The following is a 13,551-nucleotide window of genomic DNA, read 5'->3' as shown; positions in this document are numbered from 1 at the left end:
TTCTGTCATCTTTATCGATATCTTTTCAGTGCAGTAGTGTGTTAATTTAAGAATTCGGTATTGTTGTTTCATAGGAAAGTAGTGTTTATTGATAGTTAATTTATTATATATTTGTTGTTGTATAAGTTGTTGGCCTCTTTGAAAGAACAGATTGCTGTTAATTGTGAGTTTTAGTTATATGTAGGTAGGTAAGTATATTTTACGTAAAAATATTTCGAATTCTAATGCGAGTATATAAAGTTTTGGGAGGATTTTTTATTCTAAAAATATTATCAATAGTTTAACAAAATGTAAAAAGTAAATCAAACGAAAAATAAAGTGAAACCTTTCAAGAAAAATTCCATTAAAAGCCGTGCCAAAATTATGCGAAAATCGAAATTTGTTTCGCTTCACAACAAAAAATGATTATTTATTATTGTTTTATTATTAGATATTTCATGCAAATACCTTTCTAAATACCTATCTTAACATAAAATTTTCACCCATTTTGATTTATTTTTATAAATATCTATTTATTAATAATAAAATCGTTTTCAATTATTTCCATTTAGCGCGACTATGATATTGTCAAAATATTAATCTTAGATAATTTCAAAGATTACCACTGTTGCCAAAGTTTATGATACTATCTCCCGAAGTTATATTTTGTTGCTACCTTACTTACGTTTTAAATACTGAATTTAAGTTTTTTTATATTTCGTAACATGTAATTATAAATTAATCTCAGCGCCATCTACACGATAATTGTGAAAGTATCCGAACTAAGAATTTAATATTTCATTAATAGAACGTTAAAATGATTAGAAAAATCCTTAGAAAATCGATTACAATTTAATTACTTTTTTGCGTTGTAAATATTAAGCGATAACAATTAAATAATAAATTTAAAAATTACCGGTGAAAGTTGCATTAGTAATCCGCTGGGAGCGACACCAGCGAAGCTCAGAGCGTGTAATGCACTTCCGCAAAAATTGTGTGATGTATTTGATTTAAAATGAATTCAAGATTTTTTTGTAATTGGGCAACAATGTCAACTTACATAGATCTCTAACGTAGATAATGACGTGCAACGGTAAGTAAATTAGACGGACTGTACATTATATTTTATATTTCATAATTGTATCTGATACGCCACCTGTTATTCTCAGGTATAGAGCCTAGTATTCGTTCCAGTACCTTTCTTTCAAAGATGTCCATGCGGTTTACAGATTTTCAATATCCAAATTTCACATCCATAGTCTACTATCGGTCAGATTACGGTATTATTGTAGATTCGTATCTTAGTCCTGATGTAAGTCTCATGGCATCGTCAATGTCTCCCTTTGTGTTGTTGACTCCTAAATAGATAAAGCTATCTACTTTTTCTAAGATGTAAACTATCAAGTAAAGTCGTGTTTCCTTCTCCGATTGACATTGGACTAAAATGTTATTCTTCTTTGTGTTTATTGACAGACCCATGTTTTTAGCATGTGCTTTAAGTTTCGTATACCTTTTCTCTCCTGTTGTTTTGGTTCTATTCATGATCCTCTTCAGAGGGTGTATGTAGAGGTAACCTCTACACCTACAACCTCTAAATATCTCTAATGAGAATGAAACTTACATGAGGAAGTTTATCGTCCTCTTTAAATAAACTGAAATATAAACTACCTCTTATAGTGGAGTCACTGAAGGTGGATATGAGCTAGTACCTCCGATTTTGTTGAACCTTTATCGATTTGCATGAAAATTGGTGAGTGGTTAGAGGATATCTCAAGGAACAAAGGTGACATGGTGCCAACTTGCGCTTTTACCCTGGGGGTGGATGCCACCCCTTCTCGGGGGTGAAAATTATTTTATTAAAAATAACCCCATAATTCGATAGAGGGACAAATTTCAAGTAAAATTTGTTATATAAAGTTATTAAAATAAATCAAAACTTTTTGAGTTATTAAAGATCAAAGAATTTCATTTTTCTTGAGAAACATGCATGTTTTTAACCAATTTTTCATCAATAATTCAAAAAGTGTAAGTTTTTACAAAAAACTTATTATTATCAAAATTGAAGCTAATAAAAAACGAAATAAACCCCTTACTAGAAAAACCTTTTAATGTTAACTAAAAGTGAGTTATAAGTAATTGAATGTACATTTTTTTCGGCGAATAAAAAACTCTAAGTATTCAAGCTGAAATAACGGGAAATCGATGCATTTTATAACATAAACTTATTAAACATTTGTCAAAGTACTTAAAAATACCGATCAAATGAGCCCCCGAACATGTTAACAGCGTTAAAATTTATGCTCCAAATTTTTTTCAAAATTTACCTTTTAAAAATTTTTTCAAAAAATGTTATATGGTTTTTTTTAATAACTCCGTTCGTGTTTACAATATCAAGTTCATCAAAAACTGTTTGAAAGTTAATTCCAAGTGCTATTTAAGCACGTTAAACCTAATCTTTTAAACCCCTTACTTTTTTAAAAATAAAAGGTTAAATGACCCCGGTTGCATTGTTCCCACAGCAATATTTAAGATTTAAACGTTTTTATCTCGGTTAGTTTTTACCCTATAGAAATAGTTAAACAGGTAAAATATTTGCCACAGAAAAAACTAAAAGGTTATGTATAATTTTTTACGTACATTAAGTATTTTTGGAGGTATTATCAAAAGAATATGAGAATTACAATAATTTTAAAAATTATGATTTTTTTAAAATTATATCTTTTTTTCAAAAATATGCATTCTAAACCGGTCAAAATTATCTAAAACATTACTTATGCTAATATAAAGAATTTTTTGTAAGGATTACTATAAATTTTAATTTTTGTGGAAATGGCGTATGATTTATTTTTCATTTTTTCCTAAAAAATTAGAAACGGTTCTTTTATTTTCATTATAACTTGCTTAATTTTGACGCTATTACCTTGTTCTTTAGCTCATTAGATAGATATTCCGAGGTATTTTGACAAAAATGTTTAGCAGGAATATTTTTTACATTGCATCGTTTTCCTGTTATTTAAGCTTGAATACTTAGATTTGAGTACTCGTCAAGAAAAATACACATTCAATTGCCAATAACTCACTTTAAACTAACAATAGTTTATTTCTTTATGCAAGGAATGTATTCAATTTTCTATTATCTTTAATTTCAGTAATAATAATCTTTTTGTAAAAGCTTATAGTTTTTTATTTATAAGTGAAAACCCGATTTAAAACATGCATTTTTTAACGAAAAAATAAAATCTTTGGTTTTTAATAACTCAAAAAGTTGATGGATTCGACCGTTACTTGAAACGTTCATTTTATCTCACAATAAAACACTGAAAAACGTTTGTTTTCTATACTTCCACAAAATTTATTACAACTATGTTATTACTACAGCTGTTTCGGCAAAGTGCCTTTCTCAAGTGATATATTTTATAATGTGTTTGCCTTTTTAAGTCTTTAACTGAAGAGGTTGAGGAGTGGGGAGCTGTTTGTCTCGAGTTGGTCATTCAGAATTATATCTGTATTTTTTAATTTATTAATTTCCATTGATTCTAAAAGTGATAGCTTAAGGCCTTTATTTTGAATATGTAGAATTTGAAACTCTTCATTGAAAGAATGATTATGATCTAGAAGGTGAAGTGCGTATGTAGAAGTGTCTGTTTTTCTATTGTTGAAAGCCCTTTTGTGTTCTGCTATCCGTTTGTCAAAAGTTCTGCCAGTTTGACCGATGTAAGTTTTCGGACAGTCACCACAAGTTAGTTTGTACACACCACTCTGTAGTTGCTTTCTCTTTCGGCTTTTATTATTTTTAATATTTTGGCTTAAGTTGTTGTTAGTTCTGAAAGCTGGTGTTATTCCTTTCTTTTTTATGTATCTGGCTATTTTTGTTGTTATTTTGCCAGTATATGTGAGAGAGCAGAAGGTACTGGGTTCTTTCTGTGGTGGTGGATACACTAATTTCAAGGCTTTCTTATAGAGTTTTTGGTTTAAAATGTTGTTAGCGGTTTGTTCGTTATACCCAATGTGCCATTAGACAAATAGCAGTAAATAATGGCTATAACGAACAAACAGTTAACAACATTTTAAACCAAAAATTCCATAAGAAAGCCTTGAAATTAATGTATCCACCACCACAGAAAGAAACCAGTATCTTCTGCTCTCTCACATATACTGGCAAAATAACAACAAAAATAGCCAGATACATAAAAAAGAAAGGAATAACACCAGCTTTCAGAACTAACAACAACTTAAGCAAACATATTAAAAACAATAAAAGCCGAAAGAGAAAGCAACTACAGAGTGTTGTGTACAAACTAACTTGTGGTGACTGTCCGAAAACTTACATCGGTCAAACTGGCAGAACTTTTGACAAACGGATAGCAGAATACAAAAGGGCTTTCAACAATAGAAAAACAGACACTTCTACATACGCACTTCACCTTCTAGATCATAATCATTCTTTCAATGAAGAGTTTCAAATTCTACATATTCAAAATGAAGTCCTTAAGCTATCACTTTTAGAATCAATGGAAATTAATAAATTAAAAAATACAGATATAATTCTGAATGACCAACTCGAGACAAACACTCCTCAACCTCTTCAGTTAAAGACTTAAAAAGGCAAACACATTGTAAAATATATAACTTGAGAAAGGCACTTTGCCGAAACAGCTGTAGTAATAACATAGTTGTAATAAATTTTGTGGAAGTATAGAAAACAAGCGTTTTTAAGTGTTTTATTGTGAGATAAAATGAACTTCCATCAAGTAACGGTCGAATCCATCAACTTTTTGAGTTATTAAAAACCAAAGATTTTATTTTTTCGTTAAAAAATGCATGTTTTAAATCGGGTTTTCACTTATAAATAAAAAACTATAAGCTTTTACAAAAAAATTATTATTACTGAAATTAAAGATAATAGAAAATTGAATACATTCCTTGCATAAAGAAATAAACTATTGTTAGTTTTAATTGAGTTATTGGCAATTGAATGTATATTTTTCTTGACGAGTACTCAAATCTAAGTATTCAAGCTTAAATAACAGGAAAACGATGCAATGTAAAAAATATTCCTGCTAAACATTTTTGTCAAAATACCTCGGAATATCTATCTAATGAGCTAAAGAACAAGGTAATAGCGTCAAAATTAAGCAAGTTATAATGAAAATAAAAGAACCGTTTCGAATTTTTTAGGAAAAAATGAAAAATAAATCATACGCCATTTCCACAAAAATTAAAATTTATAGTAATCCTTACAAAAAATTCTTTATATTAGCATAAGTAATGTTTTAGATAATTTTGACCGGTTTAGAATGCATATTTTTGAAAAAAAGATATAATTTTAAAAAAATCATAATTTTTAAAATTATTGTAATTCTCATATTCTTTTGATAATACCTCCAAAAATACTTAATGTACGTAAAAAATTATACATAACCTTTTAGTTTTTTCTGTGGCAAATATTTTACCTGTTTAACTATTTCTATAGGGTAAAAACTAACCGAGATAAAAACGTTTAAATCTTAAATATTGCTGTGGGAACAATGCAACCGGGGTCATTTAACCTTTTATTTTTAAAAAAGTAAGGGGTTTAAAAGATTAGGTTTAACGTGCTTAAATAGCACTTGGAATTAACTTTCAAACAGTTTTTGATGAACTTGATATTGTAAACACGAACGGAGTTATTAAAAAAAACCATATAACATTTTTTGAAAAAATTTTTAAAAGGTAATTTTTGAAAAAAATTTGGAGCATAAATTTTAGCGCTGTGAACATGTTCGGGGGCTCATTTGATCGGTATTTTTAAGTACTTTGACAAATGTTTAATAAGTTTATGTTATAAAATGCATCAATTTCCCGTTATTTCAGCTTGAATACTTAGAGTTTTTTACTCGCCGAAAAAAATATACATTCAATTACTTATAACTCACTTTTAGTTAACATTAAAAGGTTTTTCTAGTAAGGGGTTTATTTCGTCTTTTATTAGCTTCAATTTTTATAATAATAAGTTTTTTGTAAAAACTTACACTTTTTAAATGATTGATGAAAAATTGGTTAAAAACATGCATGTTTCTCAAGAAAAATGAAATTCTTTGATCTTTAATGACTCAAAAAGTTTTGATTTATTTTAATAACTCTATATAACAAATTTTGCTTGAAATTTGTCCCTCTATCGGATTATGGGGTTATTTTTAATAAAATAATTTTCATCCCCGAGAAGGGGTGGCATCCACCCCCAGGGTAAAAGCGCAAGTTGGCACCATGTCACCTTTGTTCCTTAAGATATCCTCTAACCACTCACCAATTTTCATGCAAATTGATAAAGGTTCAACAAAATCGGAGGTACTAGCTCATATCCACCTTGAGTGACTCCACTATAAGAGGTATTTTATATTTCAGTTTATTTAAAGAGGACCATAAACTTCCTCATGTAAGTTTCATTCTCATTAGAGATATTTAGAGGTTGTAGGTGTAGAGGTTACCTCTACATACACCCTCTGAAGAGGATCATGAATAGAACCAAAGCAACAGGAGAGAAAAGGTATACGAAACTTAAAGCACATGCTAAAAACATGGGTCTGTCAATAAACACAAAGAAGAATAACATTCTAGTCCAATGTCGATCGGAGAAGGAAACACGACTTTACTTGATAGTTTACATCTTAGAAAAAGTAGATAGCTTTATCTATTTAGGAGTCAACAACACAAAGGGAGACATTGACGATGCCATGAGACTTACATCAGGACTAAGATACGAAGCTGCAATAATACCGTAATCTGACCGATAGTAGACTATGGATGTGAAATTTGGATATTGAAAATCTGTAAACCGCATGGACATCTTTAAAAGAAAGGTACTGGAACGAATACTAGGCTCTATACCTGAGAATAACAGGTGGCGAATCAGATACAATTATGAAATATAAAATATAATGTACAGTCCGTCTAATTTACTTACCGTTGCACGTCATTATCTACGTTAGAGATCTATGTAAGTTGACATTGTTGCCCAATTACAAAAAAATCTTGAATTCATTTTAAATCAAATACATCACACAATTTTTGCGGAAGTGCATTACACGCTCTGAGCTTCGCTGGTGTCGCTCCCAGCGGATTACTAATGCAACTTTCACCGGTAATTTTTAAATTTATTATTTAATTGTTATCGCTTAATATTTACAACGCAAAAAAGTAATTAAATTGTAATCGATTTTCTAAGGATTTTGCTAATCATTTTAACGTTCTATCACTCAACGAAAAAGGTACGTAATATCAATAAAAATGTTAATTCAGACAGCAAACGCAATTCTTAAAATTTGTCCAATTCTTGGTTTTATTGGAACAACAAAGCGATGTTCATCAATTCATTATTTTCGTTGGTTGAGCCAATGTATTACGTTTATTGAATGGACGAACATTCATTATGTATACCATAATATCACTTTATTGATATTACGAACTCAGTTCATTGAGTCAACGAACACTATTTATTGAAACAACAACGTCGTTAATTGACCGACGAAGACCATTCGTTGTGTCAATAACAGTGTTATTTCTCCTAACGTATTTCGTTTATTTCTACAATTATTTCCGTTTATTGTTACAATTAATTCCGTTCATTGGCACAATAAATACGGTTATTCTTACAAGCAATTCTATTCATTCTTACAATCAGTTTCGTTCATTCCTACTATGAACGTATTTTATATTAATAATTACTGAATGCATTAGCCCAATGTATCATATTAATTGATTAATAATAATTTTTTAAATCCCCTTTTTTGTCCTTAACCTTTAGGACTTTACACTGTGCGATTTCTCATAATTATTATATCGCTTATACAGTGCACTGGAATAAGTGTTACACTCCCCCCCCCCTTATTAACTTATTTATTTTTAGTACATAAGCAAAACGCTCAGACAGGTCGATTTTTAAAATTATCAAAGTATATTATAACATCAATGTTTCGAACTTTACACGATCCCTTTTCAGGTGACAGGCGTAACTTTGATTTTTTTTTATGGAAAAGTACATCATGTGACAGCTCATTTAAAAGTGTTTGAAATGGTGATTTCAAAAATGTATAACACTTTAATCATTTTTGAGAGCGCAGGGGCAAAATTTCGATCGAATTATTTTTAAACGCATTCATTTTTTGGAATCCTGAGAAAACTAATAAGTATTTTTGAAAAATTTAACCGCAGAATAAAAGACTACATTATTACTGAGGGCTGAAAGTACCTTAGAATAAACAAAAAGTTTCTTTTGAATAGTATATTTGAAATAAAAAAATCATACTAAATTTTCTATTTTTCACCCCTGTGACTTATTAAAATAATCATTATAGAAGTTCTCAGGAACGTCAGACCCTCGATAATACTGTAATATTTTATTCTGCGTTTAAATTTTCAAAAATACTAATTTTTTTTTTTTCATTCAGGATTCGAAAATTCATTTTCAGTTCATCTTATAAATAACATCACAAGACAATATTAAAAGTAAACACTTACAAACATAAGACACTGACAAGTTTATTTTTAATTAGAATGTTCTCCCGTATTTACCTTATCAGAAAAAACTTACTTTTATTTAAATATAAAAAATAAGTAATATCTTATCCTTATCTTCCTTCTACTACGGACTACACTTGGAAACAAAATGCAATTATTATTCGGCACTTTCAAGGAAAAGCCGTTACATTTCAAATGGTCAAGCAAAACATTTATTGTCTCAACAACCACGATTATTGTCACAATTAACGCATTGATTGTGGGAATTAAAGGCAGTAGTAGATTAATTAATGCATTCGTTGGCACAACAATCAGTGTACATCTATTCAATAATCATATATTACTCTATATTAACAACATTTGTACATTGTTTTAATGAAATCTGTACGTTGTCACGAAAAACCAAGGTAATTGCTTGTCATCTACGAAATCAAGAACGTGAGTTGCTGCCACAATTAACAGTATTTATTAAATATACGAAACTAAGTTATTGGCTGAATAAATTGAGTGTTATTGATTAATGTACTCTAGTTATTCTCACAATTATTATTCAATCATTATGACAATAACCAAGTACATTCGTCAATGTCTAAAAGTTCGTTGAAACAACAAATTAAATTGTTGTGAGAACGAAATACTATTCAATAATCACTGTTAATCAATATTACGAACTAAATTTTTTTGAGTGATTAATGAAATATTAAATTCTTACTTCGGATACTTTCACAATTATCGTGTAGATGGCGCTGAGATTAATTTATAATTACATGTTACGAAATATATAAAAAAAACTTAAATTCAGTATTTAAAACGTAAGTATATTTTCAGTGTTTTATTGTGAAATAACTCAAAAAGTGTTGATTTATTTTAATAACTTTATATAACAAATTTTGCTTAGAATTTGTGCCTGTATTGATTTGTGGGGTTATTTTTAATAGAATAATTTTCACCCCCGAAAAGGGGTGGCATCCACCTCCAGGGTAAAAACGCAAGTTGGCATCATGTCACCTTTGTTCCTTGAGGTATCCTTTAATTACTTACCAATTTTCATGAAAATCGATGGAGGTTCAACGAAATCGGAGGTGAAAACATTCAGTGACTTCACTATTAATTTCGTTTTACAGCGATATAGCGTAACCAGAAACTTATTCCCATTAGAGATTTTATTTCTTCGGAAATAAAACTTCGAATTCTTTTTTTCGAATTTTTTTTTGTCTTATTATGATATTTTGTTTTCGGGGGACATGAAAGGAGCCTCCACGTAGATTGTGATCACTTGTGAATACAATCGGGCGTCCCTTGGAAACGAGTAGGGGAATACGGGGCGGAATGGACCGGCGGGGTAGAATGAGATTTGTATTTTTTGACGTGTGTATTATGCTACCATCTACGATGTTTCGTAGTAAGCCACGCTCCGATCAGTAGTTCTGTAACTCGTAGTCGCCATTGTTCACTGCGAAGCGAAGGTGGTATTTATAACGTATTTGTGAATTTCAGTTGTTTTGTTGCATTTTCTGTCCATTTCAGATTTGAAGGTAAGTGGCTAAATGTTTCTTATTGCTTATTCAGTATTACGTACGATTGAAATAGACATTTTAGCTTGCTGTAAACTCCCATAGTTCTTTAAAATATTGCTATATAACCTCACAAAATTTTGAAATTCAAAATAACCAACTTCGGGGTAGAACGGTACGGGGCAAAATGAAACATGTCTCATTCCGCCCCGCTTTATCTTTTGTTGCTTAAGAAAAAACTACCTTCAAGTTTTTTTGTTACAGATGGTGCGAAACTATGTTAGAAAAACAGAGAGACAAAGTTGGATTGTGGATTCTATGGAACAGGCAATATCCGCAGTAATTGACGGTAATATAAGTTTAGACAAAAGAGTCGTCTCAATATGGTGTACCAAAATCAACATTGTCTCGATATGTCAAGAAAAAGCGGGATAGTCCTGCATTTCGCATTAACAAACATTCAGGAAAATTTACGTGTATTATCAATGAACAGCAGGAGTTAGAACTTACTAATTACGTTAAAGACATGGAAAAAAGATTGTTTGGATTATCCATGAAAGATTTGCGCAGGCTGGCGTATCAGTTGGCACACCGCAATGGAATCGTTCATAGTTTTAACCAAATTAATCAAACAGCAGGACAAGACTGGATTAAAGCTTTTTGAAGAGACATCCCAATTTAAGTTTAAGAAAACCTGAGGCAACCTCTGGAGCTCGTGCGATGGGCTTTAATCGGGTAGCTGTAGCACAATTCCAATCTCTTCTAAAATAATGCATTGACAAATATAAACTGACTTCTGATCGTATCTTCAATTGTGATGAGACCGGAATTAGCGTGAATCCAAAGGGACATTCTAAAATCTTAGCAACGAAAGGGAAACGGCAGGTAGGCAACATCATCTGAGAGAGGTGAAACTGTGACTGTGGAGTTGTGTTTTTCGGCCAGTGGATCTTACATGGCACCAATGTTAATTTTCCCCAGGAAACGGAAGAAGCAAGAGTTTGAGTTGGGTTTGCCACCTGGAGGTTGGGCAGAAGTCTCTGACTCGGGATGGGTTACAACCGAAACGTTTGTCAGTTGGTTTAAAAAATTTATATATTTTTCTAAGGCCACAAAAGATGCTCCTGTTTTGCTTCTGTTCGACGGACATTCGACACATACGAAGAACCTTGAACTCATTGATCTTGCTCGAAATAACGGAGTTATATTGCTCTGCTTTCCTCCCCACTGTTCGCACCGTCTTCAGCCTTTAGATGTTTCACTGATGAAGCCTATTAGTGTTTATTATGAAGAGGAAGTGCGAAGATGGTTAAGATCGAACCCTGGAAAAGTAGTGACTTTTTTTCAGATTGCATCGTTGTTTGGAACTGCATTTATTAATGCAGTTACAACGAAAACAGCACTGAACGGCTTCAAGAAAAGAGGAATTTAGCCTCTAGATGTGAATGCATTTACTGAGGACGATTTCCTTCCATCTGCACCAACAGATATTAAAATAGAAATAGATGATAATTTGGAGCCCAGTAATGCCAATGATTTGTCAACGACAGATGAAGTAGTTGAGGAGGAACAAATTAGTCAAAATGATGCCACTACTGAACTCATCGGAACAAACTCTAAAATACCAGCATCTAACGGTGAACACCTACCCATTCTTCCTCAGTGTTCATGGATGCCAGATCCTGTTCAAATTCCTTCAGCTACAAGTAACCTAACGTCATTTCCGACTGCTTCTCCTCAACATGTTCTACCGATACCGAAAGTGGAACAGAATAAAAAAGAACTTCTCGAAAAAAAGGAAAAACAGCAATTCTGACTTTATCGCCATACTTCGAAGAGTTGAAAATGACCAAGGAAGAAACAAAAACTAAGCGGCTAAAAAAGTAGAGCGAGTAAAAAAGAAAAGGCTTCAGTAAAGACGGAAGTAAAGCCACTAAAGAGAAGGTGGCTAAAAAGAAGAGGGTGTTGTTAAATAAATTTCTGAAAGACAAGACAAGAGACTCTGATTCCAGTGACACTGAAGATGATGCACAGGGTTTACACTGCGAAGACTTCTATTCAACTTCCAATGAAGGATGGGTAGCATGCTCATCGTGCTACAGTTGGGCACATAATTCTTGTGCAGACATAGATAGTGAGGATGATGAATCAGTTTTCATCTGTGAATTATGTGTAAATTAAAAATTATGTTAGGCGTAATATTAATAAAAATTATTTCCCACTAATTATACTTTTTTCCACATACTTTTCTTATGACTGTGTTCATTAAAACCTATTAAAAAATTAAATCCCGTTCTGCCCCGCATATGGGGCGGAACGGGAAAAGTGAACTACTTTTCGTATCAAGTAAAATTGTCAACTATCTTGATTTTTTCTAAAGTTTTATTCTGTTTATTGTTTTTTAGAATAATTGATTAATTCATTTCTGCAATTTGTTTTCATTTTCAATAAAAACTTGTTGACTAGTCAAGGCATCAAAATTAGACGTGCCATTCCGCCCCGTGTTCCCCTAATGTCGGCTAATCCTTTCAACACCGGTGCACCAACAACACAGATGCAATCAAAATCAAAACGGTCTTTATCAAGGTCATTTTTGATGACGACCTCAATTAATATTGAAGGACTATCAGCAGATAAAGAAGATCTATTGTCTAATATGTGCAGAGAACATGGTGTCGATGTTCTACTGGTTCAAGAAACCCATAGAGGTACTGCAAGCCGCAGACCAAGGATTCGGGGTATGAAGCTCATACTGGAGAGACCACACAACCAATATGGTAGCGCAGTCTTCGTCAGACCAGATATCGACGTAGCATCCACATCTCTAAGAGATCAAAATGACATCGAGATCCTCACAGTGGAGATAAACTCCTGTACAGTAACGTCAATCTACAAACCACCAAACGCTGACTTTGCTTTTGAGGAACCGAATAACTTTCAATCACAGCAAATCAAATTCGTACTGGGTGACTTCAACTGTCACAATGTCGCGTGGGGTTACAACGAAACAGATTCCAATGGCGAAGAACTAGAAAAATGGGCTGAAAGCATGAACCTAAAACTTATTCACGATCCAAAGCAGCCTGCGTCGTTCAACAACGGAAGATGGCGCAGAGGTTACAACCCAGACAATATATTTGTCAGCGACAGAATTGGAGACCAGGTGACAAAAATCGTTGGAAGCGCCCTCCCAAAGACACAGCACAGACCAATAATTTGTCTTTCCAACGCGGCAATCAGATACGAAATTGTTCCTTTCAAGAGAAGGTTCAACTTTACTAAAGCAAAATGGGAAAAATTCTCTGAAACATTGGATCAAGAAGTTTCCCAGCTAGAACCTTGCCCTGATTCATACGATAAATTTGTAGAAATCGTAAAGCAAGTATCACGGAAATTTATCCCTAGAGGTTGTCGAACTGAGTACATAGCGGGGCTCAATGAAGAATCTAAACCCCTACTTAAAAGATACGAACAGCTATATGAAGAAGACCCTTTCTCGGAAGCGACAATACAGGCTGGGGAGGAAATGTTACATGCGATATCCGCCAACAGAACGGAAAGG

Source organism: Diabrotica virgifera, chromosome 2 (assembly GCF_917563875.1).
Source record: "Diabrotica virgifera virgifera chromosome 2, PGI_DIABVI_V3a".
Classification (NCBI taxonomy): Eukaryota; Metazoa; Arthropoda; class Insecta; order Coleoptera; family Chrysomelidae; genus Diabrotica; species Diabrotica virgifera.
This window is presented reverse-complemented; position numbering follows the sequence as displayed.